Source organism: Rhinatrema bivittatum, chromosome 7 (assembly GCF_901001135.1).
Source record: "Rhinatrema bivittatum chromosome 7, aRhiBiv1.1, whole genome shotgun sequence".
In the NCBI taxonomy this organism is placed as follows: Eukaryota; Metazoa; Chordata; class Amphibia; order Gymnophiona; family Rhinatrematidae; genus Rhinatrema; species Rhinatrema bivittatum.
In genome coordinates, this window is record NC_042621.1 from 199,387,863 (window position 1) to 199,412,536 (window position 24,674).

The following is a 24,674-nucleotide window of genomic DNA, read 5'->3' on the forward strand; positions in this document are numbered from 1 at the left end:
AAATAAATAAAGATTGTAGGCCTACTGGCCCTAATGTCCCCCATCTGAGATCCAGTGCTTGCCCCTCCTGGACTGAGCCTAAAAATACCCCCTTCCTTTTGTTAAAACTACATGCTGTGGCTTGTTCCGTTTGCACCCCTTTCCCCACTTCCATGCCCTCTTAATTTTATTTTTTTTTATCATTTAATACTTTCCAGGGGCCCCCACCTCCCCTCCAATCCTCCCGTTACCTTATTTTCCTTTGTTCTCTGTCCATATTGTGATAGTGGCCTATCGAGACCTGAGCCCAGGGCTTCTGCTGTCACTTATCATCTATGCTAGGAAAGTAGGCTTCTAGCGTATAGCACCTATGGAGCCACACTAGAAGCCTATACTTCCAGCATAGCTGCTAAGCGATAGCAGAAGGTCTGGGTCACGGTAGGCCGCTACCCATGATCCAGGCAGAAAAACAATGGATAATAAGGTAAAAGGAGAGTATGGGTTTGGGTAGCAGAGAGATGGCGGGGACCCCTGGAACATATACTCTTTTTATTTATCATTTGACAGAGTATGGAAGGGGGGAGACCGGGACCGGCTGTGGGATGTGGTTTTAAGAAAAGGAAGGAGTTTATTTTTAGGGGATTGGGGGGTTCTGCAGGCCCAGCCCAGGAGGGCCAAGCATTGGCTCTCAAGTGGGGGCCAGTAGGCCTGCAGTCTTTATTATTTAAGTCTTACTAAACCTCGTAACTGGCTATATTCTTTTTGAATATAACTGGTTAAGACTAAAGTTGTCCGGGAACATGTTCCCGGATAACTTTAGACCTGCTCTCGGGCACGCCTGCATTTAGGATAACTTATCCAGCTAATTCCTAATATTGGAGATAATTGGTTAAGTTATTTGTCTAACTTTGCCTCTCCCTGGAGCATCCCCAACATGCCCTTTTCTTATTCGGCTAATTCTTAGTCAGGTACAGACTTGTCCAGCTATCTCTTAGCCAGATAAGAAAGGGGAATATTAAAAACTAGCCATTTAAATGGATGACTGACAAATTATCTATCTAAATGATTTTGAATATTGACCCCTTTGCTGTCATGACTAGCTGAGGCCGGAAAAAGTGGCAAGGTCCTCTAACTTGGTTCAATTTCTTTCTGTCTGACAGGTAACAATATGTTCAATTCATGGACAAGTCATCAGCACATTGGACCTTGGAATGCGGAGTCGTGTCTCCCCCTCCCAAGGCTCTATACCATTTCCTGTCCTTTTCAACTTATACCTATAATCACTGCCATAGCTAATCAGAACTTTTGATGTAAAAGCATATAGATGTTCAACTCTTACATCTAATGGACACGAATCCACGTACATCTATATAAAACAAGTTAAGTACATGTCTCTTAGCCATCCAAGAATGGACTAAAAACACTTTCCATCCCTATCTAAAAAAATACAGAAATTCTATGGATACAAACGAGCACAGTCAAGTCCCTGATCTGAAAATTCCATTCAGATCCTACAAGCTCCTGCTTAAAAAAAAAAAAAAAAAGTGAAAAGCCTCAGAGTCTTGCTGGACTGTGATCTAACCAAGCTCCCACAAATCATGGCAACAGTACATAGTTGCCTTTTCAAACTATGTAGCCTACAAAAACTCTGTCCTTTCCTTGAGAAGAGGAACCTAATCACAGCAGGACTGGATTTATTCATAGGCAACTACCTAGGGTGCCAAATTTTGAAGTTTCCAAATATGTAGACCAACTAGCCTGCCTCTGCTTGCTTTAGAGCCATGTGCCAGTACAGCTCTAAAGAGGTGTTGTCATGGCACTCTGTCAATGCGTGACAAAATCTTAAATTCAGCCATGAATCACAGTAGTCTATCCAACAGTAACATGGCTGAATTACTGTAACATTCTATACAAGTGTCTTACAGATAAGGCTCTCGACAAGCTCCAAATCATTCAAAACTCTGCTGCACGGCTGATATGGTCATGCATACTGCATTCTTATATCACACTGGTTCTATACAAACCATACTGGCTTCCAGTTCCTTACAGGTCCAAATTCAAAACCCTGATACTAATCTTCAAGGTTATAAAAGGAAACGGACCAAACTACTTGAGAGAGAGACTATCCCGATACATGCCTCGCAAACCATTAAGGTTTTCACATGAAGACTCCAGTACCATGCCAACAACAAAAGAAATATGACACCAGTTCTTCATTGTTGCACTGGAGGTGGACCCTTGGCCTGGTGCAAGATTGGTATAGCCCTCTGGTCAGATCCAGAGAGCGCCTGCCACCAGGAGGCGGAGCACACGAGACAGGCCTGCTGGAGCTTCACCAATAGCAATCCGGGGTTTCTGCAGGTTGGGCCCTTGGGTACCCAGACCGCCTGGGCTTAGGTGGGCCTCAGAGGGTCTCCTGGAAAGGTAGCGGAGAGGTGTGCCCACCACGAGCAAAGATGCATGGCTGATGAGAACAGGATGTACTAGACCTGAGCAAGGATCACCAGAGACCTCTGGAAGGAAACAGGAAGAGGAATTCCTCTGGGTGAGATAGGCAGAGCCTATAGGTCTAGATTGAGGTAGGCCGCGGGCAGTGCCCAAGCAGGCTGGTCTGGTGGTCATAGGAGGAGCGAATAGAGTATCCGAGTGAAGCGCAAGGGTCAAAGCCAGGGTATCCATCCGAGGGTGGTCAGCCAAAGCAAGGGTCAGTTCCAGGTGGCAGTCAACGTGGTCAGGCAAGCAAAGGTCAGTTCCAGGCAGCGGTCAGATGTGGTCAAGCATGCAGGGGTCGGGCAAGCAGAGGTCAGTACCGTCAATCAGTCCGAGAAGGTACTACCAGAGAAGGAACGTGGAGCAGCAATCAGGACAGATGCTGGGACACAGAGGAACACAGGCGCACTAGAACAACACAGGAACGCAGGAGCACTGGAACAGAGACTGGATCAAGGAACGTAGGACGGCAACTAGCTACACCGGAGGTGTCAACCCGGGGACAGGGCCTCACTTTAAGTAGGAAGCTCAATTGTCGTCATCCGGGCATGTCGTGGAGGGAGTGCCTGTCGCGGACCCTTTAAAGGGCTGCGGGATCTGCGGCGCGCACCTAGGGGTGTGGTCCCGGCACGGGAGGACGCCGAGGCCCTGCACAAGGCTTGCAGGGCAGCCTGGGAGGTCGAAGGCTCTGAGGAGGCAGAGGACGCCAATGCGGAACACCGGGGATGGCAGTGGCTGGCTGCAGCAGCAGTGGACGCTGGGTTGGGGCCTGTTGGAGTGCGGACCAGGTGAGCATGACCGTCAGTGGTGGGGCCATGGACGGGACGTGCAACATTCTTCGTCAGTGGCACCTGCTTTATGGAATTGGCTCTGTGGAAGATCTCCCTCAAATAAATCACTAATCTTATTTTAGGAAGCATGCAAAAGCTTGGCTTTTCTGCCAGGTCTTTAATGCCACATTCTCAACCTGTGGTTATATGCAGAAAATAAAAAAAACTGCAGTACACTGTCAGGTACCACTTTGAGTGCTTCAATATGCTGCTAAAACACAGTATTTGGTTAAAATGCTTATTTATTGAGTTTCTGGTTTATTTATTATGTTATTATGTACTTATCTAAAGTAGGCATTAATAGTAATTGAAGGTTTAGTAATAATGTCATGCACTTTATTCTATGTCCAGCTGCAAATAATTCTGGATTATATGCTATCACTTTACTTTTTTACCTGGTCTTTGGCAAATTTCTTTTTTAAAAAGTTGGGAAATAACTCCAAATAAAGAATACCTGTGCTGGTCACAGTTCATGTACTTTTGGCAAAAATGGGATGGGGAAGAGGTGGGGGTTAGGTCAGAGAAGGAAAAGTACACGCGCATGCAAACACAATGTATACAAGTAATGAAGTACCCACCTTGTGCCACTGGCCAGCCCTTAAAAGGGAAACCCCATTGGGGTAAGGGGGTGGGATTTTCTCTTTGAAGATGTGGTTGGCAAAAGACCCACAGACACTTTAAAAATTGCCCTCTCAGAGAGGGAATGTATAAAAAAACAAGATAAACATGTAATTCCCTTATGATATTACCAATTACTAATATTTTGATGGGATCGCTCATTAGGAATTTGGATAAAATTGTTTTGGTAACCAAGAGGTCAATATTCAGAACCTAGCTGGTTATCTAAGTTAGCCAAATAGACATAACCTTTCTCTTCAAGACTAGCTTGTACATCTCTTGCTATGGATCCTACCGTAACTATCCAACCAGCTGCTAGAGGTGGTGGTATAGTTATTCAGAATACTGATGACTATAATACTGAAGCACTACATTAAATGTCAGATACTTCATTTATGATTTGTTGGATAAAGATCCAACACAAAGGCTCCAGATTTAAATTCATCACATACTTGAAGAAGGCCTTGCATGTAAATTTATTTATTTAACATATTTATATACCGTTTTACCAATACAAAATTGACCAAAGCGATTTACAGTGATAATAAATCTTAAATCAAAAACAAAAATTTGATTAAATAGAATATAAAATAAAATAATAAAACAAAATAAAGTTGGAATAAAAATACAATCAGCATTGATCAACAAAACTAAATTTACAATAAATCAAAAAGGTTATAGCGTGATTAACTATTATATTACAAAAGCAAAAGAAGGAAATAAGCATCTACACTAACAAGTAATGTAAAAAGGAGTTAACTTCTCTCTCTCAATTCTTCAAATTGAATACAGTAGCACCGCAAGGATTAAATGAGGAGATAGAGTGGGCAAGCCTGATTTAATACTGATTAAGATTCAGTTACAGTTCATCTAAGACAAGTGGACCTTTAATTTTCCGTCCACCAATCAACACACGATTGTGAAAATGACGTAATACTTAAGACGTACTTCAGACCATTGGTGGGTTTTTGATCTGATCAGTTTTTAAAGCACTTCTAAAACGCTGAAAATAACGCCGCCACTCGGAGCTTATTAGCCTGAGAGAGAGGACGCAGAAAGCCATGCAGCGTTTTGTAATTTGAACGGAGAAAGTCACGAATTGAAATCCGAACATCTGAGAGAATAAGAGGAAGAACGGACATGCTCCCCTGACGAAGGAAGAACAGTTTTTCGAAACACGGCTATGTCGGGAGATAAGTCTCAAGTTATTTAATTTAGTAGTGGCAGTCAAAGTACAAGACATTGGCGTTCACATGAAATTTCCTTCAATGGAGATTTAAAATAAATGGCGTTTATATGAAATTCTCCTGAATGGAGATTTAAAAGATAATTTTTCCCCAAGCATTGGGATAAAGAGTTTGTTTATTCAATACAAGCCTTTAAAGTTGAAATATTGAACTATCCTACTATGCATGGTGGAGAATATAATTGATTTTTAAAGAAAATTTATTTATAAAAACATTTCAAAAAATTTTTTTTGTCTTATAAAATAAACAAAAGGAGGAAGGAGGCAAGTTAATGATTATATTACAAGAAAGACGCAAGGCCGAGGAGGCATGCATCTAAAATATGAAACTTACTAATTTCTTTTCAAATTATTTTTCACTTGTTTAAGATAAAGTAGTTAGTTTATAAGAACTTTATTGTAGGTGAGATCACAATTGTTTTAGGGTGCAAAGTATGGCAGACTTTATCTCACTGAAATTAGCTACTGCTGAGTGACTCAAGGTTCCCAAACGCTTCCTTAAAGAGGTATGTTTTTAGTGCTTTCTTGAATTCCTTTCTGTTATGTATTTGTCTTAAAGGGTCTGGCAAAGCATTCCATAGAATGGGGCCGGCTACTGAAAAGGCTCTTTGCCTTGTTACATTTAGAGCAGCCATTTTAACTGTGGGAAATTCTAATAGGTTTTTTCCGGCTGATCTAAGTTCTCTTGAGGGTTTGTAGACTCATAGTGTGGAGCATAACCAAATAGAGTCTATGTTATTTAACAGAGAGTGTATTATTGTGATAATTTTATACCGAATTCTGAATTTAACTGGTAACCAATGTAATTTTTGTAAGACAGGAGAGATGTGCTGTTTAATGGGAATAGCTGTAAGAAGTCTAGCTGCTGAATTATGGATTAGCTGAAGGGGTCTAATAGCTGATAGACCCAAATATAATCCATTACAGTAATCTATTCCTGAAAAAATCAAGGCTTGCAATACTGATCTATAATCATGAAAAAACAATAAAGGGCATAGTTGCTTTAATACATGGAGTTTAAAAAATGATTTTTTTTTACTATTTTGGATATGTGCTGAGATAATGATAAATTGGAGTCAATCCAAACTCCCAAATTTCGTGCTATTTTAGTAATTTGGATAACATCTTTACCCAGAGTTATATTAGCAGGGGGGGGGGGGCATTGCAAGAATTTGCTATAAAACTGAGAAATAGAATTTCTGTGTTTTTCTTGTTCAGTTTTAAACTATTATGGGCCATCCATTGTTCAATGGTATTGATATATAATTGGATCAAAGAGAGAGTCTCCGGCCAGGATGATTTATAGGGGACAAATAGTTGAATGTCATCTGCATAGATTTTGTATTGCACATTTAAAGAGGATAGAATATGACACAATGGTAAAAGATAGATATTGAATAATATAGGTGATAGTGAAGAACCTTGGGGTACATCTGTTGGTTGAGAGAAGAATTGAGGGAAATAGGAACCAATATTAATTTGACAGGAGCGATTGGTAAGAAAACTTTCGAACCAACTTAATACTGTAGAATGAATTCCTATGTGTTGAAGGACAGATGCCAACATTTTATGATCCAGCATATCGAACGCCACTGAAATGTCTAAAAAAAAATCACAGTGTATTCAGTGTAAGAAGCAAATCCTCTAAGAAAAGTATCAAAAGAGGATAGAAGGAGGGTCTCTGTAAAGTGCCCCTTTCTGAATCCGTGTTGGTTTGGATTTAATATGTCATACCCAGTTAGGTAATCTTTTAGTTGGAATAAGACGACTAATTCCAGAGTTTTTGCTAAAGAGGATAATGAAGCGATGGTCCACCAAGGGATATAACTTTCTTTTGGAAATGCATCCACACACAGCAGTTTCTTTTTATATCTTTCTTAAAATAAACAAATCTACAACAGCTCTTCCAGGATGTCCTACTATGTCTGGAATAGATTCTATACTTGAATCCCTGTTGCAATAAGTGGATGGGAGACAGTATGTAAATCCACGGCTCTAGCGCTAAACTTTCAAAAGGAAAACTTTGATAAAATGAGAAAAATAATTAGAAAAAACTGAAAGGTACAGCTGCAAAGGTAAAAAGTGTGCAACAGGTGTAGACATTGTTAAAAAAAAAAAAAAAAAAAAAAAAAAAAAAAACATCCTAGAAGCACAGACCCAGATGTATTACATGCATTAAGAAAGGTGGAAGGAAGGCAAAATGATTACCAGCATGGTTAAAAGGTGAGGTGAAAGATGCTTTTTTGGCCAAAAGATCTTCATTCAAAAATTGGAAGGATCCTTCAGAAGAAAATAGGATAAGGCATAAGCATTGGCAAGTTAACTGTAAGACATTGATAAGACAGGCTAAGAGAAAATTTGAAAAGAAGTTGGCCATAGAGGCAAAAACTCACAATAAAAACTTTTTAAAATATATCTGAAGCAGAAAGCCTGCAAGGGAGCTGGTTGGACCCTTGGATGATCAAGAGGTTAAAGAGGCACTGAGAGAAGATAAGGTTATCATGGAAAAATTAGATTTCTTTGCTTCAGTGTTTACTGAAGAGGATGTTGGAGAAATACACGTTCCGGAGATGTTTTTCATTGGTGGTCGATTCTGATTAACTGAACCAAATCACGGTGAACCTGGAAGATGTGGTAGGCCTGATTGACAAACTGAAAAGTAGTAAATCACCTGGACTGGATGCTATACACCCCATGGGTTCTGAAAGAACTAAAAAAAAAATAAATTTCAGAACTATTAGTAAAAATTTGTAACTTCTCATTAAAATCATCCGATGTACCTGAAGATTGGAAGATGGCCAATGTAACCCCTATATTTAAAAAGGGATCCAGGGGTGATCTGGGAAACTATAGACCGGTGAGCCTGACTTCAGTGCCGAGAAAAAGTGTGGAAACTGTTATAAAGAATAAAATCACAAAACATTTAGATAGATATGGTTTGATGGGACACAGCCAGCATGGTTTTACCTAAGGGAAGTCTTGCCTCACAAATCTCCAACATTTTTTTGAAGGGGTGAATAAACATGTGGAAAGAAGGTGAACCCTTAGATGTGGGGTATTTTGATTTTCAGAACACATTCGACAAGGTCCCACATGAGAGGCTTCTAGGAAAACTAAAAAGTCATGGGATTTTGTGGATTGCAAGATTGCAAGATTGCAAGATGGTTAAAAGACAAAACAAAAAGTAGGATTTAAATGGTGTTTCCACAGTGGAAAAAGGTAAACATGGAGTGCCTCTGTATTTGTACCGGTGCTTTTAAATATATTTATAAATCATCTGGAAAGGGGTACAATGAGTGAGGTTCAAATTTGCAGATGTCACAAAATTATGCAGAGTAGTTAAATCTCAAGCAGATTGTGATGAATTGCAGGAGGATCTTGTGAGATTGGAAGATTGGGTTTACAAATGGCAGATGAAATTTAACTTGGACAAGTGCAAAGTGATGCATATAGGGAAAAATAACCCTTGCTGTAGTTAAACAATGTTAGGTTCTAGCTTAGGAGTTACCACCCAGGAAAGAGATCTAGGCGTCATAGTGGATAATACATTGAAATTATCAGCCCAGTATGCTGTGGTGATCAAAAATGCAAACAGAATGTTAGGAATTATTAAGAAGGGAATGGAAAATAAAATGGAGCATGTCATAATACCTCTGTATTGCTCCATGGTGAGACTGCATCTTTAATACTGTGTGCAGTTTTGGTCACTGCATATCGAAAAGGATATAGCTGCACTGGAGAAAGTACAAAGAAGGGCAACCAAAATAAGGGGCATGGAATGGCTGCCATATGAGGAAAAGCTAAAGAAGTTAGGGCTGTTCAGTTTGGAGAAGAGATGACTGAGGGGGGATATGATAGAGGTCTACAAAATCATGAAAGGACTTGAACAAGTTAATGTAAATCAGTTATTTACTCTCTCAGATAATAGAAGGACCAGGGGGCACTCCATGAAGTTAGCAAGTAGCTCATTTAAAACAAATTGAAGAAAGTTTTTTTCACTCAGCGCATAGTTAAGCTTTGGAATTCATTGCCAGAGGATGTGGTTACAGCGGTTAGTGTAACAGGGCTTAAAAAAGGTTGGATAAGTTCCTAGAGAATAAATCCATAAACTGCTATGATGGTAATTAATAAGAAATAGTAGCTTGTGATCTATCCAATGTTTGGGTACTTGCCCCAGGTACTTATGACTTGGATTGGCCACTGTTGGAAACAGGTTACTGGGCTTGATGGACCCTTGGTCTGATCCAGTATGGCATATCTTATGTTCTTAATTGCCCTAGTCAATCATTCCTCATTCACACTGTATGGCATGCATAGATATCAACATAAAACATTGTCAAAATATATATAAAGTCATTGTAATGAAACAATGACATACTTGCAATAGAGCTGGACTTCAAGAAAGATACTTTGTGAATTGGAAATGAATCACATGGAAGATACCTTCATTAAAAAGGGAATACAGTTGAATCTTAGTCCACAAAAAAGGATATGTTGTAATTGTTTCACAGGACTGTTGTTCCAATGATGTTTCTGTATAAAGGTTAGACAAATGTTTGCTTAAAAAGATTGGTTTGCTGTTTTGCTATTTTCGTCAATAAAATTTTACATTTAAAAAAAAAAAAGATTGGTTTGAAAAATCTTTTTTATACAACAATTAAATGGAATCAGGCATCAATGCCAATATTGTGTACAACATTTAATCTCTCCAGTAGAATCACCAATAAGAGATCATTCCTCTTTACTAAATACAGTCCATGGTATCAATGCAAGAATAGTTATGAACAAAATTTTCCCCTGAAGAAGCCTAGACGATGGAACAGAGGCCTTTGCAGGGACAGAGAGAATACAGGGTATAGCAGAAGTAGAACAGAGACTACAGAAACATCATCACTCCAAATAACACAAAATCTTCACTAATGTCTACTGTGCTGTTCGTGCCTCTGATTGTGCCTGTAATACTGCCTCCCAAAACCTAAGCCACCACCAAAACCTTACCCCGAGTTACTAGTTGCCCCTCTTACAGTGGTATAAATAGTTTACTTATATGAGAGCCTTATAAAGAGTCTCTGTCTCTCTCACCCTCTCTCGCTACCGCAAAATGCAATTACTGTAACCATGCCCCTTTTTTAATCGTGTTTTGCAATTTTATAGCCAAATGATGAATCTAGGCCTTAGTTAGCTGCCCCCACCACACCAAATTCTCCCTTATCTTGCACTTGTATATAGAACGAACTGATCTATCATGAGGGGTTTGTTTATATGTGTCTCTGCATCCTCTCTCCCTTTGTCTTAAAATTTGGAAGAGAGACTGGTGGGGCTTTCAGTGCTATTCTAGCTCTTCTTTTGGCCATCTGAGACCACTCCATGTCCATGCTTCTTACTACATGGAGACTGGTGTGCCATAAACATTTTTTATAATGTAGGTGTGCCATGGACTTAAAAAGTTTGGGAAACACTGCTCTAAATAGAAGTATGTGGGGTGGGGGGGGGGGGGCAAGCTCAAGTGACAGTTGTACATATCATACCCACCCTCACAGCATGGCTGAATGCCTTTTATATTGGTTGTGACATAAAGAAGCAATAAGAAAACATCCCAAGGACCTTCTATACAACTGAAAAAAATATGGCCAGTTTGAACCATCCAGTAAAACTACCATTAAAATTATAGCATCATTCAACCAATTTTTCTATATGGATATGGAAGTAAAGTCTGGAATCCATACAATATGGGACAGAATCTCATTATAATCTCTGTAACCTTCAGTTTTGTAACATTTACTCTGCATCCACAGGAATTCTCTCAGCAACAGACCTAGGATGTTTCCGCTTACAATTTACAATACAGAAAAACATAAGAGGTCCATATTCAAAAGCCATTTAGACAGATAACGTAATAGGTATCCATCTAGATAACTTACCCAGCTATATTCAGCCTTTATCCAGCTAAAATCTAGCTGGGTAAACAAGTGGAATATCCAGCTAGGTTAGCTGGATTTCTTTAGACCTGCTTCTGAGCAGGTCTAAACTTACCCGGCCTTGTGTGGCTGGATTACATGCTATTTAACCAGATATCTTGAAAAGATATCCGGCTAAGTAGCTATGTCTTCACTTAAGATAGATTATCAGTAGCCCATTCCCCTTCCTCCTCCACCAAAGCTAATGCTAAGACCCTGTTAGGCCTTACTCTTCTACCCCCCAACCACCACCACTACCACACACACATACAGACCTTTTCCAACATTTAAGTAGTGCCGGCATTTAACCCCAGTTACGATTTTAACATAAATATGGGAACTGGCCGCCTTCTCCCCCTCTCCCTACACAAGGATAAGTTGGACTACCTGCCCCAAAACCTTTTTTATGTGAGCCGGGAGTGATGGACCCTCTGCCCCGCTCCCAGTGCCTCCAGCACTGCTCTGACAAAGGCACCTATGACCAAGTATAAAAGTGCGCCCTCATCCTGAACACAACATACAACACCATGAGTTGGGAGACTCTGTTAAATGTTGGGGGCTTTAATTTTTATTTTAATCCAGTAGTTTCCTCCTATGGATTTCTAGCTCAGTTGGAACAGGTATGGGGATCCTAGTGCCATGAACCTTCATTGAAAAACTGAACTGGAAGCCCCAAGAAGTCAGATTCTGCATGCCATTCAGCACCAGACAAATAGAAATACATTTCTTCCTGTATTGTGCAAAATAAAAGATATTATGAGCTGCACATTCCCAAAGTTGACATTCTGTCTGGACATTTTTTTCTAATCACTTTGGTCCTCATCTCTTTATACTGCTTTCCTCTTGTTGGTTTCCTAACTCCTTTGCAGGGTCACCTGTTTATTTTCTATTTAATCTCTCTCCTATTCTTTATTTCCTCCCCTACATCTAATACAGATCTTTCCCTTTTCTTCTCCTTTTACTTCATTCTCTTTGTCTATCAACTCATCTAGCTTTCATCCCCCTTCAGTTCTCTGTGCTAGTTCTACACTTCATCAATTCTCTCCTCTATTGTCCCCTCTCAATCCACTGTCTCCCCCATGTTAAGTTGCTCCTTATACCATCTCCAGCTAACTGGCTTCCTTCTCTATGCCCTCAGCTGCATGCTTTCTTTTTTTTTTTTCTTGAAACCATCTCACTCCCAAATCCTTTTCTCCCTTCCCTCTTGCTCATCTTCCAACCACTCATATATTCCACTTTTTCCCAGGGTCACAGTATGGGTATTAGGCACCCTATGTGAACCTTACACATACACACACACACACCCCCCAAGGTATGTCTTGCCAACACACAATCAAAAATTATGCATTTATAATAGATTTTACATGAAAGGATTTTTTGAGGTAAAGTATCACAGCATGTATATTATATTTACATGCACTGCTATGGTGACAACCAGAAAATTCTGCAAAAAAAAAAAAGACACTTGGACCCCATCTGGTATTAGGCCTATGGCTTTGCCCCGGGAAAGCCGAGAGAAAACTGTATTACAATTACAATATAGTAAACCTCCCATACCAAACAGCAGTAACAGCCAACACTCAAAACAGTAACAATACTACCTATGAAAAGGTAACATTGCAAGTATTACACCAGACCCTAAAACACCTATTAGGGAAACAAAACAATACAAGCTGTGTTAGATCCCTACACAAAAACTACATGCTACCACAGAACCTCACCTCAGTCATACATACAGAACACAGACAAACCCTCACTAAATACAGAATAAAGAAATGTGCAGACAAAAACTGAATTGGAAACCACAAGCAGCCAGACTATGCAGTGCAACAAGGAAAAAACAGGAAATGCCACTATTCCTCTCATAAAACATCAAACAATAAAATCAATTATAATAGTAAAACCATACTAATAAAAAGAAATAGTTCAACAGAGTTGATGAATAGAACAACATAAAATTTTCCAAATGGCAATAAAATATTTCAAAACAGCAGATACATCAAATAATACCCAATTAAAACTAATAAGGATAAAAAGATTCCCCCGCTCCATATTTGGGAACATTTTGATTTACAGATGCCCTGAGATTGCCATGGATTAGCAGGGAGAAAGAAGAGATTTATTGTACTCAAACTTTCTCCTCTCTCTCTCTAACACATATGCTTATTTGTTCTCTAACTCTCACATTCTCAATCACACACACACATGCACTTGTTTGCTCTCTCAATGCTCAATCATACCCACAAACATGCTTGTTTGCTCTTTCACATGCTAAGTCGTACACACATACACGCTCATACTTTCTCACATGCTATCAAACATACTCATGCTTGTTCGCTTTCTCTCACATGCACAATCATTTGCTCTCTCATATGCGCAGTCATGCACACAGGCTCACATGCTCAATCGCACACATGCTCATTTGCTCTCTCACATGCTCAATCATACATACACTCGTCTTTCTCACATGCTCAATCATATATTCTCATGCTCAATTGCTATCACATGGGCAATTATGCACATGCTCATAAGCTCTCACATGCTCAATCATACACACACATGCTCATTTGCTCTCACTTGCACAGTCTCACACGCTCATGCTCTCTCAATCATAATCACACACATGCTCAGTCTCACATGCAATCATATACACGCTCATTTGCTCTCACATGCACAGTCTCACACGCTCGTGCTCTCATGCATAATCACACACATGCTCACTCACACATGCACAATCATACACACATGCTCTTTTGCTCTCTCATATGCTCATGCACACAAATACATTCGCTCCTTTCTCTCAAACATATGCTCAATCATACAAACATGCTCATTCACTTTCTCACAAATGCTCAATCATACACACTCACTGGTTCTCACATGCTCAATCATATATACAAATACTCGTTCGCTCTCACATGCTCAATCATATATACAAATACTCGTTCGCTCTCACATGCTCAATCATGCACACACATGCTCCTTTGCTCTCTTATACACACGCATGCTCATTCGCTCTCGCACATGCTCAATCATACACACATATGCTCATTCACTTATATATGTTCAATCATGCGCACCCATACTCTCTTACACACACATGCTCAAACACTCTCTTTCGCATGTCCAATCATAGACACGTTAAATTCGTTAATTATTATTATTTCAATAATGACATATTAACAAATTATTAGGAACATACACCATCAGTAATAGTGCAAGTAGGATTTAATCCATCGCCTCTCACCACGCAATGGGCCGCAGGCAATTTCAGCGATTAGTCAAGCACTAGGTGTATAATCATTTGGTGTAGTTCCTTGTCTACTCAAATTTTATTCAATTATATTTAAAACCATTATTTTATTTTACCCCAAAACCAAAATTATTTAATAAATCCTAAGATTTGCAAATTTGTATATTACCACTACCACCATAGATCTTACTTTTATTTCAAAACTGTCCCTATCACCATTACTCTAGTTTTATTGTACCATTAAATCCTAAGATTAATTATACTTAGCCCCACTGTAGATATTTGTTTCAAAACTGACAGGGATAGGTGGGAAGGAAATACAGACACTAGAATTAACTTCCTCTGGCTTGCTTATCTCAGAAACACACAAACTCTAAAGAATATATCCCACTATTAAACCTCTCCCCAATCTTTTTTAAGTCCAAGAATTTCCAAAACTGGAGGATAGCTAATGTAACCCCCATATTTAAAAAGGGCTCCAGGGGCGATCTGGGAAACTACAGACCGGTTAGCCTGACTTCAGTGCCAGGAAAAATAATGGAAAGTGTTCTAAACATCAAAATCACAGAACATATAGAAAGACATGGTTTAATGGAACAAAGTCAGCATGGCTTTACCCAAGGCAAGTCTTGCCTCACAAATCTGCTTCAGTTTTTTGAAGGAGTTAATAAACATGTGGATAAAGGTGAACGTGTAGATGTAGTGTACTTGGATTTTCAGAAGGCATTTGACAAAGTTCCTCATGCGAGGCTTCTAAGAAAAATAAAAAGTCATGGGATAGGTGGCGATGTCCTTTCGTGGATTACAAACTGGCTAAAAGACAGGAAAGAGAGAGTAGGATTAAATGGACAATTTTCTCAGTGGAAGGGAGTGGGCAGTGGAGTGCCTCAAGGATCTGTATTGGGACCCATACTTTTCAAAATATTTATAAATGATCTGGAAAGAAATATGACAAGTAAGATAATCAAATTTGCAGATGATACAAAATTGTTCAGAGTAGTTAAATCACAAGCAGATTGTAATAAATTGCAGGAAGACCTTGTGAGGCTGGAAAATTGGGCATCAAAATGGCAGATGAAATTTAATGTGGACAAGTGCAAGGTGATGCATATAGGGAAAAATAACCCATGCTATATTTAGTTGCTATTACCTAAGAAAGAGATCTAGGCATCATAGTGGATAACACATTGAAATCGTCAGTTCAGTGTGCTGCGGCAGTCAAAAAAGCAAACAGAATGTTGGGAATTATTAGAAAGGGAATGGTGAATACAACGGAAAATGTCATAATGCCTCTTTATCGCTCCATGGTGAGCCCGTGCCTTGAATACTGTGTACAATTCTGGTCGCCGCATCTCAAAAAAGAGATAATTGCGATGGAGAAGGTACAGAGAAGGGCAACCAAAATGATAAAGGGAATGGAACAGCTCCCCTATGAGGAAAGACTAAAGAGGTTAGGATTTTTCAGCTCGGAGAAGAGACGGCTGAGGGGGGATATGATAGAGGTGTTTAAAATCATGAGAGGTCTAGAACGGGTAGATGTGAATTGGTTATTTACTCTTTCGGATAATAGAAAGACTAGAGGGCACTCCATGAAGTTAGCATGTGGCACATTTAAAACTAATTGGAGAAAGTTCTTTTTCACACAATTAAATTCTGGAATTTGTTGCCAGAGGATGTGGTTAGTGCAGTTAGTATAGCTGTGTTTAAAAAAGGATTGGACAAGTTCTTGGAGGAGAAGTCCATTACCTGCTATTAATTAAGTTGACTTAGATAATAACCACCGCTATTACTAGCAACGGTAACATGGAATAGACTTAGTTTTTGGGTACTTGCCAGGTTCTTATGGCCTGGATTGGCCACTGTTGGAAACAGGATGCTGGGCTTGATAGACCTTTGGTCTGACCCAGTATGGCATGTTCTTATACTTACCAATCCTCTTCAATGAACATTAATTTGATCTTCACTCAAAGGATTGAGAGGTTTGAGATTTGCGTACTGCTAGGCACGTGCTTCCGGTCCTCTTCTACTGCAAAGGGTGCAGGGCCTCTGAAAGCTGGGGCTGTGAAATTCGAAATGTGGATCGCTTGTTGTGACCTCTGGAGGCCCCTGCCGGGGGATGCTGAGAGCAGTATGCAGATGAGCCTTCCGGTCCTCTTTTACTGCATTAAACACAATTGTCTATAATATGTCTGTATGCAACCAATGTATTTTTTGTGATGTGTTTTAAATTGTTTATTATTGATATTTGTGTAATTGATATACACTGCTTAGAACATAATGTTGTAGTTAGCGGTATATAAATGTAAAAACATATAAAATAAGCTGTCCACGTTCTGCATGTGTGACCAAGGTGAAGGATTCTGCTAGTGTGTAGGAACAGTGTAGAGATCTATAGCAGACTGACTTGTTCTTTCAATGAGAGATGTATTGCTGTTTGAGGATTGGTGTAATATTTACATTGCTGCCTTTTTATAAGTAGGGTTGTTGCTTTGTGAATCCTGGTAGCTAATACTGTTTTGTTTGGCAAGCTTGCTACATAGGTTCTGAGTGGGGTTTTTCAGGGCTTTACATTATTTCATAAAGCATCTGGCAATGCAAAATTAAGTGAAACCTGTATTTGAATATACATATATGAGGTCCCTATTTAGAATGGCGGCTAGTGGACAAGTTATCCAGCCAGAGTTAGCCACATAACTTGTCCTATATATACAGTGGGATAAGCATTCCACTAGCTGGTTATATTTTTAAGTTATCCGGCCATGGGTGGCCAGAAAACGTGCCTCTTAACCAGATATCTTGAAAAGATATCTGGCTAAGTAGCACTGTCCTCACCTAACAAGACAGATATCAGTAGCCCAATCCACTTCCTCCTGCACAAAAGCTAATGCTAAGGCCCTGTCAGGCCTTAGTCTTCTAACCCCCCTCCCTCACCTTTTGAAACATTTAAGATGTGCTAGCATTTAACCCCAGTCCCGATATTAACATAAATATGGGATCTGGCATACTCCCCCCTTCTCCACCTGCCCCTCCCCATCCACTGGACCCTCCCCATTTGCCCCCAAACCTTTTTTATGCAAGCCAGAAGAGGTTTGGATAAATTTAAAAAGTTTTTATTATGAGTTTTTGCCTCTATGTTCTATTCTGGTTAAGGTGGAGACCATCCTTTCAGAAAGGTCTCCCACTTCCCCAAAAGGTTGTCCAATTCCTTAAAAAACTGAATCCCTCTTCCCTGTACCATAGTCTTATCCATGCATTGAGACTCTGAGCTCTGCCTGCCTTTGGGGACCTGCATGTGGAACAGGGAGCATTCCAGAGAATGCCACCCTGGAGGTTCTGGATTTCAGCTTTTTACCTAAAATTCTAAATTTGACTTCCAGAACCTCCCTCCCACATTTTCCTATGTTGTTGGTACCTACATGTACCATGACAGCCAGCTCTTTTCCAGCACTATCTATAATCCTATCTAGGTGACGTGTGAGGTCTGCCACTTTCGCACCAGGCAGGCAAGTTGACCCTCTGGTACTCGACCTAGGACTTCTTCAAGATTCCGTCTCCAAAGGCCCACCTAATTCCCAGCAGCCCAGGTCCCTACGGGCTCCTCCTGGGGAGACCGCGGGCTTCCAGGGTGAAGCTCCAGTTGGCCTTTGCACCGTTGCTTGACCTCCCTAGGTCCACCTAAGTCCCAGTGGTCGGGTCCCTATGGGCTCCTCCCGGGGTGACCGCAGACCACCAGTGGTGAAGACACAGCGCCTCATCTCGGCTCTTCATCATCTCCGTGTTCGCCTCAGCCTCCAGTGCCAAGGGTCAACTGGTCCTGCCTCCTGTTCTGCCTCGCCACCCGACGAGAGAGCCTCCGGACCCTCCGAAAGGTATTCCATCCTCTCGTCGGCCAAGGGTCCACAAGCCTGAGCATAACAGGGATAGGTGGGAAGGAAATACAGACACTAGAATTAACTTCCTCTGGCTTGCTTATCTCAAACACACAAACTCTAAAGAATATATCCCACTATTAAACCTCTCCCCAATCTTTTTTAAGTCCAAGAATTTCCAAAACTGGAGGATAGCTAATGTAACCCCCATATTTAAAAAGGGCTCCAGGGGCGATCCGGGAAACTACAGACCAGTTAGCCTGACTTCAGTGCCAGGAAAAATAGTGGAAAGTATTCTAAACATCAAAATCACAGAACATATAGAAAGACATGGTTTAATGGAACAAAGTCAGCATGGCTTTACCCAAGGCAAGTCTTGCCTCACAAATCTGCTTCAGTTTTTTGAAGGAGTTAATAAACATGTGGATAAAGGTGAACGTGTAGATGTAGTGTACTTGGATTTTCAGAAGGCATTTGACAAAGTTCCTCATGCGAGGCTTCTAAGAAAAATAAAAAGTCATGGGATAGGTGGCGATGTCCTTTCGTGGATTACAAACTGGCTAAAAGACAGGAAAGAGTAGGATTAAATGGACAATTTTCTCAGTGGAAGGGAGTGGGCAGTGGAGTGCCTCAAGGATCTGTATTGGGACCCATACTTTTCAAAATATTTATAAATGATCTGGAAAGAAATATGACAAGTAAGGTAATCAAATTTGTAGATGATACAAAATTGTTCAGAGTAGTTAAATCACAAGTAGATTGTGATAAATTGCAGGAAGACCTTCTGAGACTGGAAAATTGGACATCCAAATGGCAGGTGAAATTTAATGCATATAGGGAAAAATAACCCATGCTATAGTTACGCAATGTTAGGTTCCATATTAGGAGCTACCACCTAAGAAAGAGATCTGGGCGTCATAGTGGATAACCTATTGAAATCATCGGTTCGGTGTGCTGCGGCAGTCAAAAAAGCAAACAGAATGTTGGGAATTATTAGAAAGGGATTGGTGAATAAAACGGAAAATGTCATAATGCCTCTGTATCGCTCCATGGTGTGACCGCATCTTGAATACTGTGTACAAAAGATATAGTTGCAATGGGGAAGATACAAAGAAGGGTGACCGAAATGATAAAGGGAATGGAACAGCTCCCCTATGAGGAAAGACGAAAGAGGTTAGGACTTTTTAGCTTGGAGAAGAGACGGCTGAGGGGGGATATGATAGAGGTGTTTAAAATCATGAGAGATCTAGAGCGGGTTAATGTGAATCAATTATTTACTCTTTCTGATAATAGAAAGACTAGGGGGCATTCCATGAAGTTTGCCTGTGGCACATTTAAAATTAATTGGAGAAAGTTCTTTTTCACTCAACGCACAATTAAACTCTGGAATTTGTTGCCAGAGGATGTGGTTAGTGCAGTTAATGTAGCTGTGTTTAAAAAAGGATTGGATAAGTTCTTGGAGGAGAAGTCCATTACCTGCTATTAATTAGGTTGATTTAGAAAATAGCCACTGCTATTAATAGCAATAGTAGTATGAAATAGGCTTAGTTTTTGGGTCTTGCCAGGTTCTTATGGCTTGGATTGGCCACTGTTGGAAACAGGATGCTGGGCTTGATGGACCCTTGGTCTGACCCAGTATGGTATGTTCTTATGTTTTTTTTTAGTTTATATTTTATTAATTTTCACAACATTAATATTACAAGCATTAATATCTTGAATTAAAATACATAAAGAGATTTAGTTACACTTTCCCCATATTTTGCCCTTTATTATTTCTACATCCTAAGATATTACCGACTTCCTCTTTACTTTATAAAAGGCATTATATAACAATGAATATTACTCTAATCTCTTATATTATTAGTCCTCAATCAGGACCTATTCCCTCTACTGTAGGAAAAACTATTTTTTTAATTAATTTTAAGGAAATTTTACCTACTAATGGAGAATGCTTACTTTCAAATTTAAAAAAGTGGCAGAGCTGTTTCTGAAAAACATTTTTAGAACCAATTGTTTATCAGATTCTAGAAGAAATGATACTACAAGGGTAGCAGGAGTGATTATTTTCTCCTGTGATGTCTCTAATATTTCTGTGAGATTAAACAATGAAGGTTCTATTGGGACCAATTTCTGTAACTCATCCTGATCCCCCTACATCCCCTCTTTTATAAGGAGGGTTATAGAAAACCCTGGATATAATAGAAATGGCCTGCTCTGGGATTTTCAATATTTCTAACATATACCTCTTTAACATGTCTTTAGGGGGTGTAAACCGATCCCTAGGGAAATTAATAAATCTTAAATTTTTTGCTCTTTTCCGTTTTTCAAGTTGTTCTAATTTAGAAGACAATATTTGATTTTCTTTAATTAGAGGTATATGTATCTGCTTTTTCTTTTATTTCAATCTCTATCTTCTGGATTGATTTCTGTGTTTGTTTTACATCTTTTTCTATCTTATCTATTCTAGTATCATGTCTCCCAACAAAATCATGTAAAAGAACCATTTGATTAAACATATTAGTATTTAACCGCCTGTAAGGCTTCCCAAATTGAGACCACAAAATTTCCTTAGGTTTAACCAAATCAATTTTCATTCTTTTACCCTTCCCCAGTTCCTCACCAACTGATGACTGAAAAACAGCATTCTCGGTATCTTCACCAGCTCTCCTTTGATTGATAGGTATATCAGATGTTCCTCCACTCGTTCCTCACCTCTTTCTAGCAAGTTGATTATCTCTTGTGATCGTAATTGCTCCAGCAACCTATCCTCGGCTGGATTCACTGGCGCCACCCGAAGTACCGAGGACAAAGATGTCAATAGTTCTGAGGAGATGTCGGGTAAAACTTCTTCCCTATCATCTTCTAGCGAAATTACTCCCAGTAATTTATCCCTCTGTTCGACGTGTGCATCCATTGGACCTGATATAGGATTAAGGAGGGGTTCCTTCTCCCTTGCTCTTCTTTTTCTCACAAAGTGAGGCATTTTATCTAAACAGGAAACAGTTCAATTGGATGCTACAATTGCGGTTTTGTAAGTATCTTACTTAGGTCCTGACATGGAGGTGTTCAAGGTTTAAAGAGGTGAAAAATTAAGTCAACAAAATTCAACCCCCGTTCAATCCAAGTTTAAACAAGTTCTAACAACGCCACACTGGCGGCGATCATGCACCGCTGCTGGGCTGATTTTAAAGGCCTCAGGGTGTCTCGGGGCAATGACATCACTTGGAGGTGTGGCCTGCAAAGTTTCTGTCGAGGCTGGGAACTCCTCATCTAGTCTTCTGGATGTATTTACTTAGCAGGTAACACAAAAAGGCCTTCACTCCCCTTTCTTTCGTCTCTTTGCCTCCTCACCTCCATGTTCTTATGTTTAAAGTTATCAGAGTACATATACCTGGATAACTTTAGGCAAGTATATTCAGCAGGAGACTTGTTTCGCTAAATATCCATGATAAGTTATGTGACTAACTTTAGCTGCATAACTTGTCCGCTCACCCCTTTTTCAAATGTTGATCTCTTTGTTATCAGTTCGATACAGTAAAGTGGGGCCGCAGTTACCCCGCTCCTAACCCGCTTTCTACTCACTTTCTGGCCATGTTAGCCCTTCCTGCGATACACTATCCCCTTTAACCCATCCTTACCGCCTCTTTAAATCCCCGGGTAACCCCTTCCGCACGCGGCATGTATATCAGATGTAAACGATCGAATTAGCTATTCCCTCCCATACAGTAACGCGTGCCCCGATTATCGCTATTTTACCCTGCCATTTTGCCCCGCGTTTAACTAACTTACCGCCTACCCTTACCCCTGCGTTAGAGGCAGGGGTAATGGTAGACGGCAAACTTTCCCCCAAAAGGAAACCACTAAAAACCTAAAATCCCCTCCTCCCGAAGCAACTCGACATTACTTTCTGTTGTTTTCTTACCTTTTGTTACTTTTCTGCCCCTTCCCTTCTCTGCCGCCCTCCGGAGGGGGCAGCCGGCGGCGAAAGCGGCTCGCAGCGGTCCCCCCCGCGCAGGTCCCGGTTCTCCTGGCTCGGCAACAGCAGTACAACAGCGAGGGCTCCATCCGGCTTGACAACTTTTCTTGAAGAACTGCATTGGCTCCTGTTAGTGGTTTGCACTCACTTTAAAGGTGTTTCTCTTACCTTAAGAACTTTACATAATATGGGGACTCAGTAACAGATTAAAATGGTTCTTGACATCAGCCCTGGAACAGCTTTTATGCACCTTTTTGTTATGGAAACTATGCTTAACAAAATGTAGACTAAAAAGGACCAAAAGCACCTCTCTTTTTTTTGGTTATGCAAAAAAAGACATTCTTTTTGGATTTATCCACTAATATGACCTCATATAGGCATTTTTTGGAGCCAATTTGAATGAGTGTGCTGCATAGCAAGTAGTATATTTCGCACTACCACTCAATATATAATCATAGGTCATCTAACGTCAATTTTTTAATTTTTTCTGTGCTAGTTTCACCATTGTTGTGCTCATTTCATCATCATAAAACTTCTTATATTATTACTTTTCATAATAGTACTATAACTTAGCTTGTTCAAGACATCAAGATTGAAGAATCTGAGCGGCTCTGTGCCGTGAGGATGACTTGCCCAACACGGTCCGTGTTTCGGTTCTCCACCTTCTTCATGGGGCCATCTATGAAGACATCTAATGTTAGTAAATTATAACAGATTTAATAAAAGCTTTTTATACCTTATTCGCCGCGGTACTAACGATATTAGTTGCTCAGTCAATGTTCCGTCTTCTGAGAAATCCGTCTCTTCAACCGGAAGCTGAAGTAACAGGACGCCATTTTTAAAGGACAAATGATCCAATGAGAGGTTGCAACGTCAAAATTGTCTGCTACACATGTCAGCTGTGAACTTGCTACTAAATTCAAATCACAGAATACCAATCAATTTCAGCATTTAATCCCTCCGGAGCGGTACATGCCAACCTATAAATCCACCGTTGTTCCTGTAAATTCAGTAGTGTCAGTGAATCACCCCCCCTACTAGTCATCAAAATTTTATCAATAATTCTCCACTTCAGATCCGCAAAAGTGTGATTGAATTCAACACAATGTGCCACCATAGGGGCTTGCAATTTTTGCGTGGCTACACAGCTGCGATGTTCAATCAGCCTAGTACGTATGGCTCTCTTTGTTCTGCCTACATAATATTTGTTGCAAGGACAGACAATCAAATAAACCACATGTGTTGATGCACAATTAGTATTTATTTTGGCATGGTAAAGATTGCCCTTCTTATCTGTCCATGTTGGTCCATTCATAGACTGTGCACACAGAGAGCAATTATTACACGGCATGTGTTCGCCAGAATGTGAGCCAGATTGAGCAGTGTCCAAACGTAAAAAGGAATGCGTCAGTAAATCTCTCAAATTTTTTCCCCGACTGTATGTTATCATAGGTAACTCTTTAAAAACCGAATGAAATTGTAATATATGCCAGTATTTTCGAATAATGGCCGCAATCTGAGTGGCCCTTGTTGAATATTTTAATGTACATACAAGATTTGGATCCTGATCTACATCATCTTTTTCCAAAAGTAGCCATATGCGCTGAGCATTAAATCCTCTTTTGTACGCTGCTCTAATTGTTTTAGAAGGATAACCCCTATTGAGCAATCGTGTTGCTAATGCTTGTGCCTGCACAGTATAGTCTTCTATATCATAACATATTCGTCGTATTCTCAAAAATTGACCAATTGGTAAATTATTTTTTAAATGATATGGATGAAAGCTAGAGAAATGAAGTAATACATTTTTATCCGTGGATTTTTTGAACAATGTAGTAGCAAATTGATTATCCAATTTCTGTATAAATATATCCAAAAAATTGATCTTAGATTTACTATACTGCATCGTAAAATAAAGATTTGGATCTAGAGTGTTTATCCAAGTCAAAAAATTTTTTAAGCTTAATTCATCACCATGCCACAAGAAAAATATGTCATCAATGTATCGACACCAGTTTGTGATGTTTATAAACTTAGCTGAATGATACAATAATGTCTCTTCAAAGTTTTCCATATACAAATTCGCCAAACTGGGGGCCATAGTGGCCCCCATAGCGGTACCATGAATCTGCTGGTAATAACATTCATCAAAGATGAAATAATTTTTTTGTAATGCAATAGTAGCAATACTTAACAGAAAAGATGTTGGTACACGATGTGGGCGACTTCTAGAGTTTAATGCTTGTTGTAAAATTACTAATGCCTGATCTTGTGGGATACTTGTATATAGTGCCCTGATATCTAAAGTTACCATAATGGTATCTGGAGTAGGATAGATAGACATTAATTTATTCAACATAGCCTTGGTGTCCCTGATGTATGACTTGATTTGCAAAACTTGTGGTTGTAAGAATTTATCGATAAATACAGATAATGGCTCTAATAAAGATCCTATA